The 26,980-nt window shown below is 40.7% G+C and overlaps 1 protein-coding gene across 1 annotated transcript in view; it reads left to right on the top strand.

Annotated features, from left to right (window-relative positions):
• RYR3 (ryanodine receptor 3) overlaps positions 1–26,980 on the top strand; it is a 581,477-nt gene that overhangs the window by 14,365 nt on the left and 540,132 nt on the right. The gene's annotated exons all lie outside the window — the stretch shown is intronic.

Raw genomic sequence — 26,980 nt, 5'->3', positions numbered from 1 at the left:
TAAAGATACTCTATCAGTATACACTACTGTACCTCCACCAAGCTACTTTCTAGTCTTCTTTCCCCCTCCCTTTTGGTTTCTACCACAGAAATAACACCCAATTCTATCTGCTTCTTTGCACCAAGCTACTCAACCTCCTGCGCATCTCTCCCTCCAAATAGTATTGCCCCAGCTGCTCCTATTTCTGCCCACCCATTGAGCTACCTCTCCAGGTCCCTTAACGTATCCTTCACACAAAATCCTACTCATAAAATCTTCGAATCTGGTCATCAAAAGGAAATTTCCAACTGCATCAGCTGTGCTATTCAGCAGCCAAGAAATTGATGACTCATACTGATTCATTGATATAGGAAAATGTCCTTGCAACCAGACTACATCCTATTATGGGCGGGAGGATGGTTATGACATATGATTGACTTCACCAGTGCTGCCATTGCACAGCATGTACCCTAGTACAGTGTCAGTGCTGCTTCTGATGGAATCTGAGGTGATAAGGTAGGAATTTTTTGTAATATTTTTATGAATCCTGTATGTGCCTCAGTTTCCCCATGTGGTGCATTGTTACCTAGAAGGGTGGGAGAGGACTGGTTGTTCACAGGGCAGGCCGAGAGACATAGGTATGGGTGTTGCCTAGCAGTCAGGGCCTTAGTCTCTATATCAGTGGAGCATCTGAGAAGACAATGGCAAATTCAATTGCCAGGAAATTGACACCTAGCAACCAGTGACCCAAAGGGATATGGACTTGCCCGCTTCTCCTTAGGAGCTGAACAACAACCCCCAGTTCAAGATCCAAGGACTGGCGAGATATGAGGTGGGCGATAAGAGCTGGCTGTTGGAAGGAGTTGAGGATCTCCCCTGGAGTCTGACAAAGGAAGTCAGACTGAGGCAAGGGGTTCACTACATCTTGGCTGGGCTCGGGGCTAACCTGAATGGACTATACTTTAACCTTCAGTTCTGTATATTATCCTAAGGACTTCCTAAGCTGCATTCCAGTTAACGAATAAACCTTAGAGTTTTGTGAGTGTGTCACTGGAAATGCTTGTTGAGGTGCATTAATCCCTGAAGAGTGTACAGGTCTCCATTAGGAGTCTATCTCAGTTGGACTTGCTGAACAGAGTCATTGTGTGAAGCACAAGTTCTGAAGACTCAGAGATCCAGTCTAAGGAGGCAGTGAAGCCACATGACTTACCCTGGAGGAAGAGTGAGACCCTTGGGGGGCCTGGCATACTGCAGGGGTTCCTCTTAGACACTATTCCAAAGCTGGGGCCATAGCATCAATCCTGTGGAACTGTGACATCCAGTCAGCCTTTCTGCTATTAGTTAAAATTCTTTTCAAGGCATTGGAAACCTGAGTATCATCCCTCTCAAACTGTGTAAAGCCCCCTGTTTCTAGCCTTGGAGAACCCTGAAACATGAGCCTTCAGAGCTGTTAAATTCTTACATATAGAAAATTGCCACTGCTCCAGGGTTGAATTGTGTCAGTCCAGACAGCAGTAATCTTGGGCTTCAGGCAGGTTTAATTCTTTGAGGAAATTCCACAATGGGGATGGCGGGGAAGGAGGAAAACTTTCAGTTTGATGTGATTTAATAAGAGGGCAGCAGTTTGAAGCTGGTTAATGTTTTGGAAATAGAACTGGGCAATGTTTTTTTTTTTGAAACATTTGAAATGTTTGTTTGGCCCAACAATTTTTTCTTTCATTTCAGCAAGAATTAAAAAAACTGTTCACTTCAAAACTAATTGGATTTTTCAGTTTGGCCTATGAACCAAAAAAAATCAGTTATTTGCTCACCTTTATTTGAAATGTTATAATTCATCTGGAGGAAAGATGGATTAGTGGGCAGAAACCAAGGGAGGCAGTCTTACTTAGACTGTAAACTCTTTGGGTCCAGTCTGTCTTTCTGTTGTGTATTTGTACAGCACCTAGCACAACAGGACCCTGGTCCATGACTCAGGCACCCAGGCACTATGGTACTACAAACAACAAAAATAAAAGAAGCATGCTAAAGTCAAACTGTATTAATTGACTATAACATGGATCACACCTCTACATGTGTGGTGTGTGTGTGTATATGCAAATAGCGTTGCTGTTGTCCACTCCTAAACAAATACTATAAATACAAGAAATCGTGACTAAAGGTTCCTTCAGAGTTTAGAAGTCAATTTCTCCACATATTTCAGTTAATACTCACATGTAAGAATGAATAAGAAAGGAATTTCACTATTCAACCTTAACTTGATCACTTAACATTACTGTTTCTCATCGTATTTACTTTAGGTAATGATTTGAGAACTACCCACGAGAGCTTTATTTCCTCCCTTCCCCCCCTGGAAATTATTCAATTTTAAGACAGGTGCTCTGCTGACTCTAGGTTCAAAAAGGAAAATCCTCCCACCCACCCACCAGTGTACAGTCAATGTATTATTTCAATGTACCACCTTCTACTGAGGCATCAGGTATGGTTCATGGGCAGAGAATCTGATATTGGAGTTTATGGATTGATGATCTGATCTGGAATAATAAATCTTGCACAGCACCTAATTGTAGAATAATTGGTTTCCAAGGACCCTAGGAATTATTGTATTAAAGAATAAACATAGATGCCATTTAACATAACTTCAAGTAGGTAATTAAAACATGTCCTAGTTCATAGACAAGTTGCTTAATGTTTAGCAAAGTTGTAAGGAATCATCCTAAAAGTAACTTAATTAAACAAACACTCGCGTAGATATTATACTATACCAATAGCAGGGAAAAGTAAAAATAGAAATGTATGAACTTATTACTCAATAACTTATCAATTAAGAAAATGAAATGTCACCAATTTTCAAATTATTCTGAATTTTTTTTTCATTTTGAAAAAAAAAATCAGAACATCTCTAATTTGGGAAAGAATTACTTTCAAATTAATTAATTACTAAGCCTGAAAAGGGAATAAAAATTGTGTGATTAAAAATTAATCTTGATTAATCGTGTGATTAATCACGCTGTTAAACAATAATACCATTTATTTAAATATTTTTGGGTGTTTTCTACATTTTCAAATATATTAATTTCAATTACAACACAGAATACAAAGTGTACAGTGCTCACTTGATATTTATTTTTATTACAAATACTTGCACTGTAAAAATACAAAAGAAATAGTATTTTTCAATTCACTTAATACAAGTATTGCAGTGCAATCTCTTTATCATGAAAGTTGAATTTACAAATGTAAAATTATGTAAAAAAAAAACCTGCATTCAAAAACAAAACAATGTAAAATTTTAGAGCCTACAAGTCCACTCATTCCTACTTCTTGGTCAGCCAGTCACTCAGACAAACAAGCTTGTTTACATTTGCAGGAGATAATGCTGCCTGCTTCTGGGAGGCGTGGTAGATACACTGGAGGAGTATACACTGAGGGGAGGGGAGGAAATAAAACTGGGAGGAGAGGCAGATACGCTGGAGGCTAGGGATAGGATACAGAGGGACCTAGACAAATTAGAGGATTGGGTCAAAAGAAATCTGAGGAGGTTCAACAAGGACAAATGCAGAGTCCTGCACCTAGGACAGAAGAATCCCATGCACTGCTGCTGACTAGGGACCGAATGGCTAGGCAGCAGTTCTGCAGAAAAGGACGAGAAGCTGGATATGAGTCAACAGTGTGCCCTTGTTGCCAAGAAGGCTAACGGCATTTTGGGCTGTATAAATAGGGGCATTGGCAGCAGATCGAGGGATGTGATCATTCCCCTCTATTCGACATTGGTGAGGCCTCATCTGGAGTACTGTGTCCAGTTTTGGGCCCCACACTGCAAGAAGGATGTGGAAAAATTGGAAAGAGTCCAGTGGAGGGCAACAAAAATGATTAGGGGGCTTGAGCACGAGACTTATGAGGAGAGGCTGAGGGAGCTGGGATTGTTTAGTCTGCAGAAGAGAAGAATGAGGGGGGATTTGATAGCTGCTTTCAACTACTTGAAAGGGGGTTCCAAAGAGGATGGATCTAGACTGTTCTCAGTGGTAGCAGATGACAGAACAAGGAGTAATGGTCTAAAGTTGCAGTGGGGGAGGGTTAGGTTGGATGTTAGGAAAAACTTTTTCACTATGAGGGTGGTGAAGCACTGGAATGGGTTACCTAGGGAGGTGGTGGAATCTTCTTCCTTAGAGGTTTTCAAGGTCAGGCTTGACAAAGCCTTGTCTGGGATGATTTAGTTGGGGATTGGTCCTGCTTTGAGCAGGGGGTTGGACTAGATGACCTCCTGAGGTCCCTTCCAACCCTGATATTCTATGATTCTTTGATTCTTGTTTACAATGTCACCTGAAGTGAGAATAGGTGTTCGCATGGCACTATTGTAGCCAGCGTCACAAGATATTTACATGCCAGATGCCGTAAAGATTCATATGTCCCTTCATGCTTCAACCACCATTCCAGAGGACATGCATCTATGCTGATGACGGGTTCTGCTCGATAACTATTCAAAACAGTGCAGGCCATTGCATGTTCATTTTCATCATCTGAGTCAGATGCCACCAGCAGAAGGTTGATTTTCTTTTTTGGTGGTTCAGGTTCTGTAGTTTCTGCATCTGAGTGTTGCTCTTTTAAGACTTTTGAAAGCATGCTCCACATCTTATCCCTCTCAGATTTTGGAAGGCACTTCAGAGTCTTAAACCTTGGGTTGAGTGCTATATCTATCCTTAGAAATCTCACATTGGTACCTTCTTTGCGTTTTGTGAAATCTGCAATGAAAGTGTTATTAAAATGAACGTGTCCTGGGTCATCATCTGAGACTGCTATAACATGAAATATATGGCGGAATGTGGGTAAAAAAGATCAGGAGGTCTACAGTTCATAGAATCGTAGAATATCAGGGTTGGAAGGGACATCAGGAAGTCATCTAGTCCAACCCCCAAGGAGTTCAGTCACAAATTTAATTAATGCATTATTTTTGTAATGATCATCGTCAGCATGGAATCATGTCATCTGGAATGGTGGCTGAAGCATGAAGGTGCATACGAATGTTTAGCATATCTGGAATGTAAATGCCTTGCAATGCCGGCTGCAGAAGTGCCATGTGACTGAATGCCAGTTCTCACTTTGAGGTGACGTAAATAAGAAGTGGGCAGCATTATCTCCTGTAAATGTAAACCAACTTGTTTGTCTTAGTGGCTGGCTGACCGAGAAGTAGGACTGACTGGACGTGTAGGCTCTAAAGTTTTATGTTGTTTTGTTTTTGAGTGCAGTTATGTAACAAAAAAAAATCTACATTTGTAAATTGCATTTTCATGATAAAGAGATTGCACTATGGTACTTGTATGAGGTGAATTGAAAAATACTATTTCTTTTGTCATTTTTACAGTACAAATATTTGTAATAAAAATAATATAAAGTGAGCACTATACACTTTGTATTCTGTGTTGTAACTGAAGTAAATATATTTGAAAATGTAGAAAAACATCCAAAATATTTAATAAATGTCAATTGGGATTCTATTGTTTAACACTGCGATTAAAACGGGGATTAATTTTTTTAGCGCAATTATATTTTTTTAGTTAATCCCGTGAGTTAACTGCAATTAATCGACAGCCCTACTAATTACATATGAGCATTAGCCACAACTAGGTTCAAAATCCATGTTCAGATTTTGGATGTTTCAAAATTCAGGGGGCGTTTGAATGTAGAGTTTTGGTTTTGACTCATCACTGAAGTGCTTTTCAAAAAATAATTTGTACTTTTTTTAAAGGTACTTTAGTATAGATTTACAATAGACCATAATTCCAGTTCTTCCCATGAAGGAAATGAAGCAACATCACACAGAAGTTCATTGTGTTGAAATCTACATAGTGATCACTAAAACCAAAGACTCTACACGTTTTCCCCTCCTCTACCCTACCCCCCCTCTGATATCCTGCCTGGTATCAGGCAGGATTTTTCATTTTGCCAGTAAACAACTTTGTATTCAATGGCATCTTTTGCTTTCCTCCTAACCTTCCAGTATTGACCACTGCAGGACACTGCACTTGATGAATCAGTGATGTAATGCAGTTTTGCAAGTCTACTCTAATTGGGTCAGTCTGTATCAGGTAAAAAAATACAGGGTACCTAGCCTCAGGTGAAGCCAGCATCCTGTATGCTTTTAGTCCTTCTTTCCCCCCATTTTAGACTTTCAATAATCTAACATTTTAAATCTGTATATAAAATATTATGAATCGAATATATTCCCTCAGGATGAAATAAGAGGATTGTCTATAGCTGTGCTTTAAGATTTGATTCCCAATGGAAGAAGCAACTATTCACCATCCAATGTGTACGGTTTCTAGCCTGATTAATGGGCAACAAGTTTGACAGGTAACTTGACAAACCCACTGTAGAGAAAGAGCAAGCAGATGAGCAAAGCTTTACATTTATAAATAAGAGGATACTTAATTGTTTCAGCCAGACCAAGCTCTGGTCATTCTCTCCTCTTTAGGGATTCTTTAGCTACTAACTTAGTCAAAAAGTCCTATTGATTGAAATAGAAGTTTGAGCAATAAATACTGACTTAGGATTTTTAGAATGAAATTTCCTCCCCTCCCCATGTGCAGAGAGCCAATACAAGGCATATGCACTACTTACGTCCCACCTTCTGCACAGTGGTGATTTTCACCCTAAGCAAACAACGAGAGCTTGTCCGTGACATTCCTACAATTTCATAGAAGGCACCAAGTTGATTGCCTGATATCAGTGCTTCTCACTAATCCCCTGCCATGTTAACTGGGTATGATTCATATTGAAACCCAGCTGTGAATATTGCTTCCTGCTCGGTTCCCATGACAATGCTATGGTCATCTCCAAATGCTGCCAGATGCATTGGGAACAGACTAAAAAAAAAAATAATAACGAGGGGGTGGTGAGGGAAGACTTAGTGTGGAATAATAAAACCTGACATGAATTATAAAGAAATGCATTAAAATCAAGGACAGGACACAATTTAAAGGTTATGGACCACCCTCCACTCTCATTTCTGTACCCTGATATAAAACATGGATATTCCCAAATGGCACTGGATAATGATGGAAGTCTCTTGTGAAGACTTAGTATAGATACTAAATGTGTGGCCCAATTTAAAAAGAATTACAAAGCCAAATGCTCTTTGAAAGAGGCATAACCACAGGAAACCATGATAGTAGGGGAACTGTAGCCTAACCAATATTTGGTCTTATCTGGCAGAGAGAATGCGGAGCCCTATCACATTATCCCTTTCGAGCTTTGTTAGACTCTTATTTGCTCAGATGACTATGTAAAAAAGCCACCAGGCAAATGTCCATTTCCTTATGCTTTTATTAACTAGTCCTGTTGAAACACATTTGGAAGATACAGTTTTATTTAAACCCAACAGCAGCTTTAACCTACTTAGAAAAACCTTGAAAATTAAGTACAGCATAAGCGTTTGGCAAGAGTTTGAGCATTTTGTATAAGGTACTGAGCATCCTCAACTCACATTGATTTCATAGGCTACATTGACATAGTTGCTTATTCGTATCAGGCCACTCGTTTCTTTAATTCCTCTGTGCCAATAACTGTAGCAGAAGTTTGAGCAAGTATGCAACTGTAATATAAGTCTTGCTGAAATCACCAGCAATTTTCTTTTTAACTGCTCCATTTTAAGCAATGAAAGGTCTTTTATTAAGTAAACCACTTTTGCATACTATAAATATCATAACTTGAACCCAACAAAATTAGCATCAAGATGTGTTGCAAAACTGTAAACACAATCTAAGTTTGTCTTCTCTTTTGTATGTTGGGGATGTAATTGAACTCTCCTTGAATGATACTACATTACATTTTAATACACCACGCACAAGCAATTATTTTGTCTAATACATCTAAACATACCTTCTTGGTCAGAGGAAACTATTAAATACTAAATTGCAATGCTCAAATTAAAATGTAAACCAAAGACTATTTAAAAAACAAAAGGAAACAATTACAGTTAAGGACATAGTGTAAATTGTAACTTTGAGTGTCATAGTGGCTTTTTCTCTCTCAAATTTAAGTAGCTTTAAAGTTTGATTTTTACTAGATTTAATTTTTGTTGATTAAACACTGTCAGAAAATCCTGCAGTTGGAAAATGATTGACATTTTGGTTCTTTTTTTTTTTTACTTACTTTTGTAGCAGTCCTGATTCATTTAAAAAAAATTGATACAGCTGGCTTTTTACATTACTGGGTGATGCCTGCATTCATGATGGGAAGGGATTGAATCATCACAGAGAAATTTTAAAAAGTTGCAAGGTAAGGGAGGAAACTTCTTGATATATTCATGGTTTTACCTAAAGAACACATTTACCCAATTCCTTGTAAAGTGAAATAAAGATCTTAGAGGACATCTGGAAAGTATTAGTTTTTGCCATAATTGTAGAGAATGATGACTAGTATTTAATGCATCACTATCAAAGAACAACTCCATGTAAAATGCACTTTTTCACGGAGTATTGAGTGCAGTCTTTTTCATGGAAAATGTATTTTAAAATTTGCTTCTAGAGATTCTGGTAATAGTTTAGTATATAGACCAAACAGGGATACTAGATTGTTGGTATAAAAAGGAATCGGATTTTTTGAATGTGTGAAGTAGAGTTTATATATTAGGCATGTTAGAGGAGTGTGACAGTTTTTATGCAGGTGGATAGTGAGTCTTTGGTACCTGCCAATAGAATGGAATGGTTCTCTCTGATGGAAAGGTCTGAAGTTTGACCAGCTGCTTTGTATTTGTGTTCATCTTCTCAGTATGAAGTGTATGTTGTTTAAAATGACTACACAGATTAATCTGCAGAGTTGCAAACTGTTGCTGACCAGATGTTGGAACCCTGCAGGGAACTGCACACCAATTATAGTTGACTCACTGAAACAGGTGTGACTCATTAGACTTCATCCTCAGAATAAGGGATGAGAGAATAGCTCTTTGGTAGAGGGGGCTAGTATGAAACAAATGCTCCCTGGAAGTAGCCAAACCAGTGGACAAGCCTTAGGCTGGGTTCATGTAGTGTTCTTTTGGAATTACTTTTTGTTAGTAAAGTCAGATGTAAGAATGGGATGTTTGAGGCCTTTTTTTTTTTTTAAAGCCCCATGATTGTGTACCTCCTTTTGGAAGGCAAGTGGGGACTGCCAAGCTACTCTACCTCATACCTGACAAAAGATTTTGCAATGCTGTTTTGTATACCAACTGCAGTCTGATATACACTGTTTGCAATATCAGTGAAATGCAATAATCAGCAAATTGAATGGAGGACTATCAGCAGGAAGAATTTTTCTGGTTCAAGTTGTAGCCTTTACATTGCAACAAGGGATTGGCCAGGTTTATTTAACTACATGAGGAAAAGGTAAGAGTGTAGCCTTATGGCAGTATAAAAATGCCAGATTTGAAATAATAAAATATGCAATTTCAAAATTGGGAAGATAAATTTACATTGATAGAATTCATGCTTGTACAGAAGTCTGCAACAAGGTTGAAAATTTTTTGTTTTTTTTTAAATCTCTTCTGTAAAACAACTTGGAATTTATTTACTCATTAAACTTAACCAGCTTTTTTCACTTTATCTGCATGACTTTAACCTGTTCTTTCATGAAAACTCTGAAGTTAACAAAATGTTCTTTCTGTAATCCACACCACTCTAAATAAACTACTAAGGAGATTTAAAAGGGAGATTAATAATTTAGGGACTAAGTAACAAGATTTTGTGGAGCAAAATTTTAAAGCCTAAGATCTATTCTCCCATTTTATGTGCAAAATTTCTGCTGCAAAATATGTACCTGCATTTTTGTATCTACAAAACTAATCTGAGTATGTGTGTTCCTCTGTGGATGCAAGTCAGGCAGCTAACAAGGTAGTCATGAGCATGTACCCAGGTTTGCACTTGAATCCATGTTGTGAGTGCAAAACTGCAAGTGTAATTTAGGCCTGCAAAAGGACAGTCACCTTTGTGAAAATTTGCCCCCTATATCTTAATATCTATGAATATATATATATATATATATATATATATATATATATATATGAATTGGTATGGATTTGTCTTGTCACAGGCTGTAAAAACCTTATTCTTGAGTGAATTTGAATACCATTAGAAGACTGAATGCACAATCTTCCTCAGTTAAACACAAATTTATGAAACTGTCTTGAAGACTGTAACTTTCTGTAAACACCTGGTTTTGGGAAAGTTCTAAATGATTGGGAATGAGCTATACGTTGTACAGTTGCCAGTTTGATGAAATATGTCCTTGTTACTCTCAGCCAACTTCAAAACTTCAGAGTTTCAAAAGTTTGTCAAAATCCATTTTCCAGTTAATTAATAATAAAAAATAGCAATAAAGCTCATTGTCTGTGATTGCTTTTTATGAGATTGCAAACACCTGTCAAGTTTCCAGTGGCTTTTTTAACTACAACGCCCTGCTGGTGACAAACAATAACCCATAACCATTAACTTGAATGGACCTATCTTTACCTGGAATGTTTTGTATTATAAATTCAAAACGTTATCTGTGCCACACAGTGTGCAATAGATGAATTTTTCCCACAGAAAGTAACGAGTGGCAAAATTTGGATTCAGATTTGTGCAAGTCTGGGTGTATACCCCTTTAAGATTCTGGTTTGGTAAGATGTAAGATTCTGTAACGAGTTTTTATTTGAAAAAAAGAATAGCAACATTTTTAGTTGCAGAGCAAATAGTCCACCAGACTGCATTTGCCAAGATAGCTCTGCTGTAGTTTTGCGAAACCATCAGTTTGCAGCAACATTTCACAATAGCAATTCCAAGCACTGAATTGAAATAGTTTGATTTGGGAACTGGCATTTTCCATAGGAAATTAAAGGTTTGGGAGTAATGGGCAACTCTTTTCCCCCCCCTTAACTCTGATTGCAGTGCTGCCAAGTGTCAAACTCCTCTCCTCTCATGATACATGCTGCCACACCCATATTTGGCAGATCCATCACACCTCCCTTCAGCTCAGTCTCTCACATTTGGCCAAGCTACAAGCAGACCTGCAGTTGCGCCTTTTGGCTGCTAGAGGTAGGGTGATCAGACAGCAAATGTGAAAAATCGGGAGGGGGGTGATGGGTAATAGGAGCCTATATAAGAAAAAGACCCAAAAATCAGGACTGTCCCTATAAAATCAGGACATCTGGTCACCGTAGCTAGAGGCCATTGTGGCACTTGCCAGCCAAGGGGTTGGGATGTTTTTTCTTGCTTCTCCCCTGGCTGCTTGAAACCAGCCCCACTTCAGCAGAGGCAGCTGCAGCCAGAGGAAGGCTCTCAATAACAGCACCAGTTTCTCTCCCCTCAGTCAGCGGCTGAATGCCCCAGACAACCCCTGCTCTCTCACCAGGAGTAACCACAGCAGCCACCCTGTAGGTGCCAGTGACAGCCCCAGGCACCCAGCACAGACTCACCCCACAGCAATTGGAAACATACCACCGCTTTCACCTTCCACGCAGACTTCCCTAGCACTCACTTAGCTTCCCTTTATTTCCCCCACAGTCACAGCTGTCAAGTTTTGAACAGTTCCATGTGCTATCCATGCATTAGGCAGGCTGTGCTGACCTTTCCTCACAGTGGTCTCTACTCATCACAAGGGCAGCTCCTTGTGGTTGCATCTGGGGATTAGCTTCATTCAGGTCTGATGTCCCCTTCTGCTGCTTGCTGTGCCTACTGCAGTAAATTTGTTAGTCTCTAGGCTCAAATAAATTTGTTAGTCTCTAAGGTGCCACAAGTACTCCTTTTCTTTTTGTGAATACAGACTAACACGGCTGCTGCTCTGAAATCTCTCATTCCTTGTGTGTCAGCGTCCTCTGCCTTTTTGGCTTGACCTCCAGTCAGCTCACTATAGTCTTCCCCTTCCAGGGTATCAAAGTTCTTCCGCACCAACAGTCTCAGGCAGTCTCCATATGCACTGCCCTGATGGTTCTATTTCCCCAGTGGGGGAACCCAGGCCCCTACTCTACTCCAGGTTCCAGTCCAGGGATCCTATACCTGGCAACTGTGCCTTCAGACCCTATTGTCCCTTCCTGCAGCTTCTAGTCCCCATCCTGGGAGTACCAACTCAAATGCTCTTCTCCCAGGCAGTAATTTGAGGCTACTGAACCCTGTAGCCTCAAACACACTTTCTTACTCCTATGAAGGGGTTATAGAGTATTTCCCAGCAGCCCTTTTCTGTTGCCAGCTTCCTGCCTTTGTAAACTCAGCCCAGGTCCTCTCCCAGCTGGACTTTATCAGCAGATTAGGCCTTGGCACCCCCTGGCTTTCCTCCAGGTGCACCCATAGTGCAACCTATGGTTATTGGACTAATTTGCCTCTTTACGCCTTGTGTGGGGTGGGCATGACCCCAGCACATGACCGTAAAGCAAATTTAATCATATCCAGATTAGCTCACAAAGGCCCCATCTACAGTATGCTGCTACAGCAGCCCAGATATGGCACTGCAGCTGTACACTGCCAGCAGGACAGAATGGCTTTTTCCATTGATGTAGTTAATCCATCTCTCTGAGTAGCAATAGCTAGGCTGATGGAAGAATTCTTCCAGTGACCTAGCTATCTCTATGCTGAGTGTTAGGTACAGCTCTTGAGTGTGAAGTTTTCACATTGTTGAGCGCTGTAGCTATGCTGACCTGCCTTTTAAGTGTAGACCAGGCCTAAGTAATTTTGCCTAACATGTCACACATGGAGCTGCACAACGCTCATCAGCTGTATGATTCAAACTGTTTCAAATCATTAACAGAATGAAGGGCAGTATTTCCAACATTCACAATATTTGGTGTTTTTCTTAAAGTACCAGCTCTTGGATTCTGGTGATTTACATGAGAATCTCAGCTTTCATTTTTTAAAATAAATATATTTGTAGTCCTCATGGTTCAGAGTAAGGCTTGAGAATATGAATTCTAACGGCTGGAAGAGGTCAAATAAAATGTACCCCACACTATTATTATTTTTTAATCTAATGTCTCTTAAACCACTGCATGATTCTTCTTCGAAAATTATTTCCTTCACTTGCCTGCCAGGACCTGAGTTCAAGATTTTTTCCCTGCTGCAAAGATTGAAAACATCACCAACACTTATTATGAAGGAGTGCAGCTACCTTTACGAAAAATGCACCCATGATTAACTTAAATAGCACTATTTTCTTGGCAGTGACTCTTCAATTGGCCTGCCCTCCTGTTAACTAATGCTTTTATAGGTTACCCACACACACACACACACATGTTAATAGGTATTAATATGGTATATATTGAGTAATTATGTTAAATTGTATTAAGCTTCTTCTTGTTCACTTATGCTAAGTATCCCACAATACCTTGTTAAAAGTACAATTGAGCATTTGGCATAGGCAGCTAGGAAAACTGTCAAAGGCAAGATGTATAATTGTTCTATCCTGGAACAGGTAGGGCGTGCCTTCATGGCCCAGATAGCTTAAAATGCTGTTTGAAAACAAGGTAAACGCTGACTGACAAATTTTAGTTTTGGGTAACATGTAAGGTACTTTTTACTTTTAAACCCATATACTATTAATATAAGTTTTGGGAGTGTATTTTGGGAGCATACCTCCAGTGTATGGTGAACACAACACAATGGAATGTATACAGAAACATAAGGAAAACTTAAGACATAGTGCATATTTGAGACAGACATATGTCATTAGTGACAGTCCGCCTCAGTTACGCACAGAATTCAAAAGTCATTTAACAACTTTGATAGCATCTTTTTTTTAACATTTAGGATTTCTGTGTACACAGGCAGTTAATAATTTTGACAAGGCAAACGTAATGTGAAAAGCATATATTAAAAACACAGTGTCAGTCTTAATAGTGCTGACTCCAACAATGACAACCTTTAAAATATGAACCTCACCCTGCAAGTATGCCCCTGATATCAAAACCAGTCATATTTTGTGGTGATGTTGTGTGGTATCCAGGGCAGGGCCTGGAATTGAAGGGTGTGGTCAATATTACATGAATATATAAGTGCTCTGACCTGATCTTCCCACTTCTAACCCAGATCACTCTCGTCCATGGCAGAAATAGTCAAAGGGTGGTAGACCCTTTGCAGCATACAGGTTACAATGTAATTTTCCATATTAATGCTGTTTTTGCAGTGTCAGTGAACAGTATACCTTTCTGTGCCAAAAAAAAAAAATCCAATAAGGTTTGGATTTGGCCCAAAGTGTTAAGGCTATGTGACCTAGATCCAGTATAATGTAACTCTGCTGTTCTAATTGGTAGCAACATTTTCCTACTAGGAACCTTATTTTTATTTAGAAGATCCATTTATAAATGTAAGAATGACCTCTTTCAGTTCTGCCATCTTCCTAACCAAACAACTATACTTCCCTCAACTTGAGAATGTCATGCCTGCAATCCCAGCTATCTTTTCCCCACCTTTGACTCATTCCCCAAACCCATCCTTCCTGCTGCTTCCATTTATCTCTCTGCATAGGCCCTTGCTGATTTCTTTCAAGAGAAAATAGATAAAATATGGTGGTATTAGGTACGGGAATCAATTGCTGGCCTACTTCCTGACTAACTTTCCTGCTAGGCAACCAATATGACCAGCTGCACTGCTTAGGAACTGACAGAGTAGGTACAGCACCTGATTGGCTGCTTGTTTTTAGCAGTCCTGTTTATAAGCCTGGCACCCACAGCAGGTCAGCAGCTGCTAAACACATACTATGCCTGTATCTGCACTTGTTCTGCTCCTGTTTCTTGACCCTTGCTCCAGCCTGCTTCCAGTCTCTGCCCCTGCCTGGTTCCCATCCTGATTTCCATACCTGCTCCGGCTCCAGAACTTCTGACTTCAAGTCTCAGCCCGCCTTCAGCCTATGACTCTGGTTTACCTTCTGACTCTGGCATTTGGTTTCAACCACGAGGCATGACCACCCACAGCCCAGTAGGCTACAGTTTGAACAGCCAAAATACAAAGGCTAGGCACCCACTTTATTGGTATGGACTGCACTCAGGCCTATTTTTCCCTTGCAGAGCTGGTGGGGGCTACAGAGAGCTTGCATGCACAAGTGTCCACTTTGCAGGAGCAGAATGCAACCCTACAGCCCTGGTGGCTTCTCCAGCAGCCCTGGCTCTGGCTTCCTGGCAGTCAAAGGTCCCGCTCCCAAACAAGTTTAATGGTGATCATAGTCCGTTCCAAGGTTTCCTAAACTAATGCTGGCTCTTCTTCTTCCTGCATCCCCAATCGTTCCCCACAGACCAGACCTGTTTGCTCATGGGGAGGCCTTGGCTTGGGCCTTGCCCATCTTGGAAGAGTCTGGTCCTCTTATGGGCCAGTTGAAGCTGTTTGTTCAGGCCATGCCAGTTGTCTTCAGTGACTTCCACCAGACCACTGAAGACATGCTGCAAACTCTACAGCAAGGATGTTGATCGGCTGCCTAGTATGCTATTAAATTCTGTTCTCTCTCTGCTGACGCTCAGTGGAATGAGGCCATGCAGCATTATCAGTTTCGAATTGCACTGAGTGATGATAGAAAAGATGAACTGGTGTGGGTCAAGCTCTTGCCCCACTCATATCTATTCATAATGCTGCTGCAAAGATTACTTTTCTAGGCTGTCGCTTTAACCGTGTCACTCCTCTCTATGCATCCCTCTCTGGGCTCCACTCCTCTATCTCATCAAACATAAGCTACTTGTCTTAATGACCTATCCCCACTCTACCTACCATGACTGACTTGGTATCAAAAGAGCTACTCCTGTCTCCGTTTGATGTGAGGCCAGTCTCCGTTGCCCACTTGTTTCCGTTTTCAAAAAAGCACCTTTATGCTTTTTCCTGTGCTGCTTCTTGTGCTTGAGAGGACGTCTCCATAAACATCTGCAAAGCTGCCTCATTATCTTCCTTCAAAGCTCTCCTTAAATCTTTCTTGCTGTGATGTCTGCAAAAACTTGACAACGGTGAGGCTGCTTGTGTGCTGAGACAATTGGTTATCATGCCAACCAGAACTGACTCCCTGTTTCCTTCTACTGCCCCATCAGTCTGTCTGTATCCGTCTCTTGTCTTATACTTGGATTGGAAACTCTTTGGGATCAGGGATTGTCCTTTTTGTTCTATATTTGTACTGTACCTAGCAAAATGGGTCCTGGTCCATGACTTGGGGCTCCTAGGTGTGTCCCAGGGACCTCGTGGTGCCATCAGGCAGAGTGAACAGGGCGTGCATAGAGTTTTACAGGGCTCTTCTGGGTCAGGTATGTGTATAATAGTTCATCAAAGAGTGGCATGTAAGTTCTCTACCGAGAGCCAATAGCCCACTGGTCATCATAATTGTTGCAAATTGTTTGTACAGAAAATAGTTTGAGAACTGTAAAATATTAGGTTTGAAAACTGTTGAATTAAGCTTGTCATCTGAGTCTAAGTGCGCCTCAGGACTAACTCAATGAACTTAGAGCAATGAACATCCATGGAGACGAGTTACATTTACTGTCTGGGCCAGGTGCAGGCCTGAGATTTTACAAAGACAAAGAAACCCCAAGATAAGACTCTCAAGAGGGGACTTCCTAGGGTGAGACACAATCATCTGTAACTGCATAAAAAAGAGGAGAGGGGACAAAATTTTATCCTTTATCTAGGACACAAACTGAGAGTATGTTTGCTTCACGAACAGAGGGTCACAACGAACCTGGCTGTAAATTGCTCTGACAATTTTGGGTGAGTGTTGCTTTGTAAAACATAAAAGTATCTAGTTAAATAAGGTTCTAGAATGCATGTTATGATTTGATATGTAACCATTTGTTTCCAGTACTTCTACTTGCTATTACTATAATCCAGTGGTATCATTGTGGTCCGCAGGTTGAGAACCACAGTGCCCCCCACCTAACCCCCCCGCATAAACCCCATGCCCAGCGCCCTCCGCCAAGAGACCCATCCACAGAGTGGGGCCTCAAGTGGAGAGCTGGGTGCAGGGCGGGGGGCAGGGACCCTGCCGCAACCCCAGAGTCTGTTGTGTGGGACCGGGTGGCAGCCGGCAGCCTAGAGCCCACCAGATGGGGCTGGGCGGCAGCTGGCAGCCTGGAGCCCATGGCCTTTAGCACAAAGCTGAGCTGGGCCGCAGGTGTGTGCTAATTGGTCCACATGCAGCCAGCGGTCTGTGGGTTGAGAACCACAGCTATAATCTCTATCCTCTGTTAAATAATTGTATACTTGTTTCCACTGTAAATATACATGTGATGTGAGTTAAACAAAGTGGTGATCTAAGGTGTAACTGGCAAGCTGGTGTGTCCTGTTCCTTTTGGAGCAGCAAATCGGTGAATAGTGTGAGTGTCCAGGGGAGCAGGGGTGGACATTCCAGGGAGACAATGGGGGATTGGAGTGTGCCTGTTGCTAACCTGTGAAGAGACAGCAGGGCCTAGAGGGGAATGCTTTGTGTTGCCAGTGGCTGGTGGAGATGGAGAGCTGATCTCTGCCAGGCACAGACAAGGTTTCCTCACGCTAAAAACAGGGGGTAGCGAGGGACCTCACAGCCCTGGGTACCCTTAGGAAGCATCACACTAGGTACTACAATAATACAAATATTATAATAGAGCATAGTCCTGGTCTTTTTGTTATAAGTTGCATCACTGCTCTGTGAAAGCAAACCTTCCTGAGAGCATTGGGCAATTAAGACAACCTTCCTGAAGATATAGTTGGTACCAACTACATGGAAACAGCAAATGTTAAATGTCAGGCTCTGAAAAGGAACATCAGGGTGAGGTTGATTTTTTCCCCTCAACCCTTTCTGTCATAGCAGTGGATTAGAGCTGGCTGGCAAGGAGGCCAATTCCACCTTCAAAGTGGGAGTAAACAGATCTGTAGAAAAGCCTGTTTGTGGCCCAGAAAGTGTATTTGAAATTTCTAATTAGATGGATTAATACCAAGAACTTTGGAGGCCATCTTAGAAAGTAGGAGTACGTTAATTAGAAATACCTCCACCAGAAATACCCTGGAGATTTTTCATGCTGATGGGCAGGAATACTGGTAATTAAACTGATTTCATTTCTGTCTCCCCTCTCTCAGAGTCACTAACATGAAGCTACTTGTCCAATGGACAGCCTTTATGTTCTAGGGTAATACTGGGCCATAGTAAACAACTGGTCTTAACAAAGGAATCTGGAGAAATCACTAACAATCTTTTCTGGGGTGTCTTAAATCCAAGCTTTGGTGTCACATAAAAGAGAACAAAATAAGCTATTTGTATTACTGTAATGCCTACAGTTCCCGCTTGAGATCAGGGTCTCTTTGTGCTTAGACATGAACAAATACAGACAGTTGGTCCCTGTCCCAAAGAGCTTACATTTTATAGAATAGGGGAACTGAGGCACAAAAGATTGCCAGTAGCCTAAAGTCACACTGCAAAGTCTGTAGTAGAGCTAGGATTTTGAACCAAGTTCTCTTGAGTTCCAGGCCAACCCCTGGACCACAAGTCCACTTTGCTTGATGGTCTCACATCAGATATGACAGAGAAAAGTATGAACAATGGATGACAGCCTTCTAGGCCAAGGTCAGTTGAGCACAGATCAATTTAATGAATTCACAAAACATGGAAAAAGGCTCTATATATGTTTCAGAATTTAGGATTATCTCTATGAAAAGGACTGGCAATAAAGCAACTGTAGGGTATATGAACCAGAAAGAAAGCACAAGGAACAAAAGGTTACTCCGGGGACTAATATTAATCTTAGTGCAAGGAGCCCTATCTGTTATTTCGAAGGCTCATCATATCAAGAGTAATCTGGGTTAAATGGGAAAGAAAATAGTGAATAATGTTTGACCAAAGGGAGATTCAAAATAATACATAATACAAAGTTGAGTCTAGCCAGCTGTAGATCTCTTATGAAAAGACAATGTCAAAACAGAGCACTTATTCCAAGGAATCAAACAAAAGGGATGTTTAGGCAAATGAGAAGCTCTCTGTGGAATATCCAAAGCTATTACTATATGAATTTTCTTTATTGACAGACATTAATCAAGACAGAGGGAAAAGACGATGCCATCTCATAAGACTAGTAAGGCTTAGGAGGAGGTTATAGTCCAGCATAATAAAAGTGGTGCAAGCAGAAACCAGAGGGGACCCCTTTTAGTGAAATCCGATACTGTAGCTGTATCCTGAAACTTTTAGCTAGACAAGGGAGCCATTAAAAGGGAGAGAGTGAAAGGTTGTGCTCAAAACCAGTGATTGATATGACTTTACCAATGAAGACAAAGTGGTCCTCCAAGCTTATTTAAGGATATGGCTGAGTTTTACGTGGTGTAGGCAAAAATCCAAATAAATGCTTTTGATTTCCTTCATGGTGGCTTATTATAAAATAAGTTCAAATATAATGAAGTTTGAATAACCACAATGGGCAGCGTCTTGGATTCAGGCACTAAATACTTCACACCTTGCACCCATATATATCAATTTTTTTTAGAACTGTTAAATTAGCAGAGTCACCAAAGGTGAAAATTGCTTCACTTGGCATGTAAATGATAGCTTTACAGGCACCAGTAGGGCTCACCTTTCCTGTCTACTTAATTTCTATTATTATTTTGTGGCAATACAAGTGGCTTCCTGATATTGTCACTTTCAACAAAAAGGGTCATTTCATGCTTTTAAAGTATTATCAGAAGAGCAATCCACAAGTATAAAGTGCTTCCAAGACCTGCTGCAAATAATATACTAGAGATGTGACACAGTTTTCACAGGTTTCATAACTTCACAGTGCCATTTTTTCTGTTCAAAATTCACGGGAAGAGAAATGGCACAATTAGAGCATATGTAGAAAGGAATAAGTAGCTTTCCAGAGGTGGTGGAGTAAAAGGTCCAAGTTAAAAGTAGCAAGATGGGTAAGGTGCTGTTAGTCCTACAAATCACCGGTTAAGCTTGCATCATAGGGAAATAGTACCCCCACTCAGTGTAATTATGGCAACTTCATGGACCAAGAGAGCATTTGCTTTGATAAAAAGAGAGAAAAAAGCAATGTAAGCCAATATATATGTCTTCATATATATCTGGATCTCTGTTCACTATGTGAAGTTACATTTAGACCAGGAAAGTGTGGTAAAGGGAAGTTGAAAGGAACAAAGTAAACACAGTATAGAGAAACATTAAAGGGGGCAATGTTTTTAGGATATGTGTGTGCTTTCTCCTGTTTCTGACTTTTTTCTCTCCCATTCAAAAGAATAGCAAGATTTCATGTCTCTTATTTTCTTATCTAAAAATGGTATGTCCACCAATCACTGCCTTCTGGTATGTGTTTCCTGGTTGGGTGGGAGGGGGAGGAGATGTCTCTTTGCTTTATTTAAACTAATATTTCTCATGAAGAATTCCTAAAATAGTCTATATAAGGAGAATATTAAAGTAAAAATGTTACGTTCTTCTATGTCTAAAGTGCAATTCTACTCTTAAAAAGTGTTTATATAAAAATGGCATCTTCTTATTAATATACATACTCCCTCTTGAGTGTTCTTTTTCATTTCGGCTTGCTTTACTGACTTGTACATGTTTTTACTGCTTTTTACTCCTGTTAGCCCATGTTGTTCTGGGAGAAGGATCTGGATTCTATTGTGGCTTGTGCATCATCAACAGCATAGTTAACGATATTATGATGCATGAAGCAGAACCCAACATGACTTTCTAATTGGAAGGTAAATTTGCAGTTCTGGCAATTAGGAAAAACAAAACAAAAAAGACCCAGCCCATGTATACTGAACTTCTATAGTCACAGAAATCATTGAAATAATAATAGAACTACAGACTGGTATTTTAAGAAGAAAAGGAGTACTAGTGGCACCTTTAGAGAAAAATTGGTTAGTCTCTAAGGTGCCACTAGTACTCCTTTTCTTTTTTGCGAATACGGACTAACACGGCTGCTACTCTGAAACCTGGTATTTAGTGAAGATGCTCCTATGCTGACAGCAGAGCTTCTCCCATTGGTGTAGCTACCACCTCTCGGGGAGGTGGATTAACTATGTCAGCAAGAGAAGCTCTCCCAACGACAGAGTGCTATCTACATGAGGGCTCGGTCGGTATAACTACATTGCTCAGGATTGTGGATTTTTCACACACCTGAGCAACGTACTTATGTTGATATAGGTCTGTAGTGTGGACCTGGCCTCAGAGTAGAGTGGCACTTTAATATGGTTATAATACGTTTGCAGATATTTAATAGTTAAAGTTTTGAAGTACACATCTGTGGAATTTTCCAGAGAAGAGGGTCCTATGATGACCTGTTCCTGGCCGACAGGTTTGCAAAATGCCTCTGTTCCTGCTCCAAGGAAGCAGGGGCACTGGAACAATTTGTATGGGAGGGGTGCTGAAAGCTATTGAGCCAAACTAAACCCTGTATATAATGGGAATCACTACAAGCCAGGGGATGCATCAGTACCCCTAGCACCTATGCAAGGAAGGATGAAACCTAAGGATTGACAGACATTTTCAGAAAAAGAAAATTAACAGGAAGATGTTGTCCTCACTTTCATTTTACATTAATGTGAAAACAACAATACATTTTTTGTTGCATGGATTTCATAGCTTCTTTAAATATCTATGTTTTATCCATTAGCAATGAAAGCATGTAGAAATAGAATGGTATATTATCTTAAAAGTAGACAAGGTGCAGTTCAGTGAAAATAACTTACATTTGTGTACTTAATGGCATTTATAAAAATCATGGTTTAGGAGCTTATTAGCATAAAAAAGTCTTGTAATTTCTCCGTGTATAACCAGTCATGACTACCTGTGAATAAACTGTAAATTTACAAAGATTTATTATATGGATACAGCAATGCATGGCATCAGTTAATGAATAATATAAATATGATCACACTACCAGCAAAATACTTGAGTTTTTCTCGTTGCTGAAATTTATTTATAAGTGACCTTCAAAGAAAATAAATAGCACTTTCTTTTTTTAAAGAAAAGCCTGAAGGATTTTTATCCAATCTTTTTTCTTATTTAAAAAATAAAGTAAGACGCTGCTATTCTACCTTGCAAAAGTGTCTGATTACTGGAGAGTTAGTGAAATGACATTGCAAGACTGAGCAATTGAGAGGGGGAAGACTGTACACCTTTGCTTTTTGTCAAAACCTTTCTAATGCCAGTGTCTAATGAAGTCTTGGTTGAAAGAATATCTGTTAGTTTCTCACCTTCACCCTTTCCATTAAGGAGTGAAAGACCATCTTTAATATCATAAAGAAGGAAAAAAAGGGAACCAGTTCATTTCAAAAATCTCTTCCTTTTCACATCACTGGTAAAGTGAATTTAATACATGTGAAAAGTGGTAGATAGACAAACTCACAATATGTCCACGTCAAAGTCGGGGGTGTGAATGGCAGTTTATGTAGATCTACCTACCCTACCTGTTCTCTAATGAACTTACTAAAAGTAAAGGGAGGACAGCATTGGCTTCAGTAATGGCTGCACAAGCCAGTACATAGCCATCAGGGTCAAGTGGACTGCATAGCAGGTTCCACAGCAACCACATGGTGGCTAGGGGAGCAACTACAGCTGCAATGTAGACTACTACTAGAGACTGAAAAACCCTTTCTGTAGTCATGGAATGTATAGCACATACAGCATTGCAAGCTTCCTATCACTGTGCCTTGATCCTGATCTGAATGGTATTTGTCTCCAGGCCCATTCAATCCTTAGTTTTATTGCGTAGCCTGCCAACAAGGATGCTACTTATGGTTGTGGTTTTTTGTGTAGTCATGTGGGCCAAAATTTTGAAACTGAGTGTCTCTAAATTTAGATGTGTTATGCACCTAAATTAATGTCCTGATTTTCAGACGTGCTGAGCACCCACAGTGTCTATTCCAAAGCTCCCAGCTAAGTGAACAGCTCAGCATCTCTGAAAATAGGTCTCTTTATTGAGATACCTAATGTGGACTTAGTTGTAGAGGTTTAAGAACTTCTGGCCTTGTCTTCTAGGAACTACACTGAAGCCACCAAAGAGCTCTTGTATGCTAATAGTCTTGTCACTTCTAATCGGGGCAATGTGGGTTTGAACTGTTGTCCTGAAATACAGTGTATGCTGTTACAAATCAGTGATCCCCCCCAAGATAATTTTAAATTTGCTTTAATGTGGCAAAAGTGATTTCACATTTTTCTATAGGACAGTGTCCTTATACTAATGCAATTGAGTAATGTCACTAATGTACTTTATGGGACTATTTGTGTTAGCTGCAAAACTTCATTCATATTTTTTAACGAATCAAGTAGTGAATAATGTTATAGCTTAGTTCTGTATTTTATGGCAGTTGCCATTCAACTCAGATCTTCAAAACAAGAATCTGAAGGCAATGATAAAATTTCCATTTTCTTCTTTCATTTCCTTCCTCTCCTCTCTCAAATGTTCCTTACTTCCATTTCTTCTTGTACCACTCCCACAAGCAGTGAGCTCAGCAACTTAATTTGCTGAAGAAGCACTGAGTGGAACAGTGCCTTGCTATCAAGAAAAGCTGCAGCTTCTAGAAGTGCTGATTCAACACAGGAGGAATAGGCCTTCTAGGAGTCATTTGAAATTCATGAAGATTGGTGGTAAGGAGAACACTGAATTCAGTTTTAAGGGCATTTGAGACTGTGATATTGGGTTTATTTTTATTAGAATGTCTTCTGATACAATTTAATCTTCTTCTTTTATATGCCAGGGTTTTTCCTAAAAAAGAGTCAGTCCGCTGTTCTCAGGATTGGCCTTATGTTTATACAACTTCTGCACCTATATAAGGGCCCGGTAACACACTCCCGACTTGCCATTTAGTGTCATCCCCACTTCTTATTTCTGGTTCCATCTGATGCTAGACCCAGTGGTAATCATGGACCACAAAGCTTCAAAATGGTGAAGTGGGATCCCCACAGCCGTTGGTGAGGAAACCACAAAGGCAGAAGATGTCCAGGTAGATAATTGGGGGTATTCTGTAGGTTGGCTTGTGATATCAGTGGGACTTCCCATGTGTTATAAGGTGGGGCGGTGAAGTGTATTGCATCTGGCTGCCCTGTCATGCATTCTGGCAACCCATCTGGATTTTGGTGCACCTACAGCTGGGCTGTGGGCAGGAGCTATAATTTGTTCCTCCAGCAACCAGGTGTCTACCGTGTAACCTCCTCAGCAGATAGCCAGACATCGTCTGTACTTCTGCTCTTGCTCTTCATGTTGGACCTGAGCAAGGAAAGAGCAGACAGTGGCAGTAGTAGTAGCAACAAAAGCACGAGGTGGTGGTGGCAGCTGTTGGGAACAGAAGGTGAAGGCATATTCTACAATAGCCCCAGGCTATTCCCAGGAAGCCCCAGCCAGCTACCCACCACCACCTAACAGTACTCACGAGACAACACTCGGACACCGCAGAACCTCGATCCTGCCAATCTCAAAATTTCCAGATACCCTGGCTGTCCTAAGCACCTGCTCACCCCAGATGGCCACCTCAACATGCTGACCCAGCATCCCAAGCTCCCATCTGTTGGAGAACTCACATCTACCTCAGCCATAGCAGCCAAGCTTCGTACTGCTCTTTATTCTAGCTGCCCTTGCTTATGGCAGAGTGTGTTGACCATAAGCTGAAGTTTATAGTTTATTTGCAAATATGCAAATTAGTTGATTAAGCATTTTGTATAAAATCAGCACAGCTGAACAAAACTCAGCAGGTATGAGGATCAGCCCGGGCAATTTAGGTGATGAAAATATATTGTTGCTTCTTAATTACTGGTTTGATGGCAAACACACTAAACAAAGTTTACAACTTTTGAAAGGGAAGAACACTCAAAAATATTACAACAAAAAACCTTCAAAAACAGACTCCAACGAGAGATTGCTGAATGGGAATTAATTTGCAAACTGGACACCATTAAATTAGGCTTGAATAAAGACTGGGAGTGGATGTGTCATTACACAAAATAAAACTATTTCACCATGTTTATTTTCCCCCACTACTGTTCCTCACGTGGTCTGGTCAACTGCTGGAAATGGCCCACCTTGATTATCACTACAAAAGGTTTTTTTTCCTCTCCTGCTGGTAATAGCTCACCTTACCTGATCACTCTCGTTACAGTGTGTATGGTAGCACCCATTGTTTCATGTGCTCTGTGTATATAAAATCCCCCTACTGTATTTTCCACTGCATGCATCCGATGAAGTGAGCTGTAGCTCACAAAAGCTTATGCTCAAATAAATTGGTTAGTCTCTAAGGTGCCACAGGTACTCCTTTTCTTTTTTCAAAATATTTGCTTACTAACCAAAACTATGATTATATCAAACCAGAAATTAAATTTCTAAATGTCTGTGTATAAAGTTCAAAAGTAATGGAGGCCATCTAAGTACCTGATATACTAGAACACAGACCTAACAGTCTGTCCAGACCAGTGATACTCAGACCTCAATGGTTCAGGAGCCAAATTAGAGATCAGCATTACCCAAAAGAGCCCCAGTAGTGTGAATTCGGTGTTTCATTTACTATGGTACTATATATTCATATGTAAACAGTATAATAGGGAAATATATGTAATATGATTCTCACAGCAAAATAACTGACCAAGAATTATTTTATTAGTTACAATTGGTTAATAACATAAAAGCATCCTGACTGGTTAATAATTAAATGACACCGTATTTTAATATCATGTGCTGCAAAGAGCCACAGGAGACACATTAAAGAGCCACTTGCAGCTCACAAGCCTCAGTCTGAGTGTCACTGGTCTAGTCCAACATTCTATGGCCCATGTTAAATGCTTCAGGGAAAGGTACACACCTCCCTAATACAGCAATGGCTCAATAATGCATTAAAGGTGAAAATGTTTCCTAAACCCAGCTAGTATGCCCTCTTTTTATGGAAGGGGAGAGAGGCTCAGAGAGGCTAAGTGTCTGGGCAGAGAAATGTGCTTCGGAAGGCTAAGGCTTGGCACCTACTCTGGTTAGAACTCAGCCTTATGGGTGTGGAAGAAGCAGGTGGGTGACAACTTTTTTCATGCTGTAACTAGAGCTAAGGCAGAAGACAAGATAGCAACTGAATTTCTTGGTCAGAAATACACTATAACGGGGTAGCCAAACTTACTGACCCTCCAAGCTGCCTACAACAATCCTCAGAAGTTCTAGAGCCAGGGCGCACCTGCCGCGGCTAAGGCCTTCAGCCCTGTGGGAGGAATCTGCCAGGGCTCGGGGCTTCAGCCCCACTCCTGCTGAAGCCCTAAGCCCCGGCAGGTGTGCCCCGCAGAGCTGAAGCCCCGAGACCCCCTCCTCACTGGACAGAAGCCCCTACCCTACCACCCTTCTGCAAGGCAGAGCTCCTGAGCTTTCCCACCCCCCAAACTAGTAGGTGGAGAAGGGAGCGGGTGGAGGGCCTGAGGGCTCAATGAGCTGCACTTTAACTGCAAAAGAGCCACATGTGGCTTGTGAGCCACAGTTTGGCCTAGGATTGCCAACTTTCTAATCGCGCAAAACCGAACACCCTTGCCCTGCCCCTCCTCGAAAACCCCACCCCACTCACTCCATCTCCCCTCACGCCTTTCGTCATTCGCTCTCCCCCACCTTCACTCACTCACTCATTTTCACTGGGCTGGGGAGGGTGCCACTTCGACCGGGTGTTCTGATTGAAAACTTTTTGGCCACCCCTGCACTATAAGCTCTGAAGCTTCTTTAATACAAAGAAAATTACCTATTGTTGACATTGGCTGCACCTGAACCAGGGAAGCATATTGTTTGTTCTGTTTGCCCTTGCAGATAGCTATGTTTATCATCAGTTCAGTTGCACCCATTGTCAGCAATGGGTTATTTTCCTACAATAGTTGAGGTATGAATTGAATTGAAATTCTGAGGGAAGGATTTCCCAGTCAGAGAGCTTATCCTTCAAGTCAATACTAAAACAAGGATTTTTGTCTTTGGCCAAAGCACTTGCAAAAATACCTCCTTGAACTACCACTTTGCAGGTAAAAATTAAGTGACCTAATAAAGCCTGCAAGTGGTGCAGTGTCATTTATTTGACTGTGCCTCCAAATACTTTAAAATGCTATAAATTTTTCTGTGGGTGTCTTG

Source organism: Lepidochelys kempii, chromosome 6 (genome assembly GCF_965140265.1).
Source record: "Lepidochelys kempii isolate rLepKem1 chromosome 6, rLepKem1.hap2, whole genome shotgun sequence".
Classification (NCBI taxonomy): Eukaryota; Metazoa; Chordata; order Testudines; family Cheloniidae; genus Lepidochelys; species Lepidochelys kempii.
Note: the sequence above shows the minus strand (reverse complement) of the source record. Positions and strands in the feature narration are given on the sequence as shown.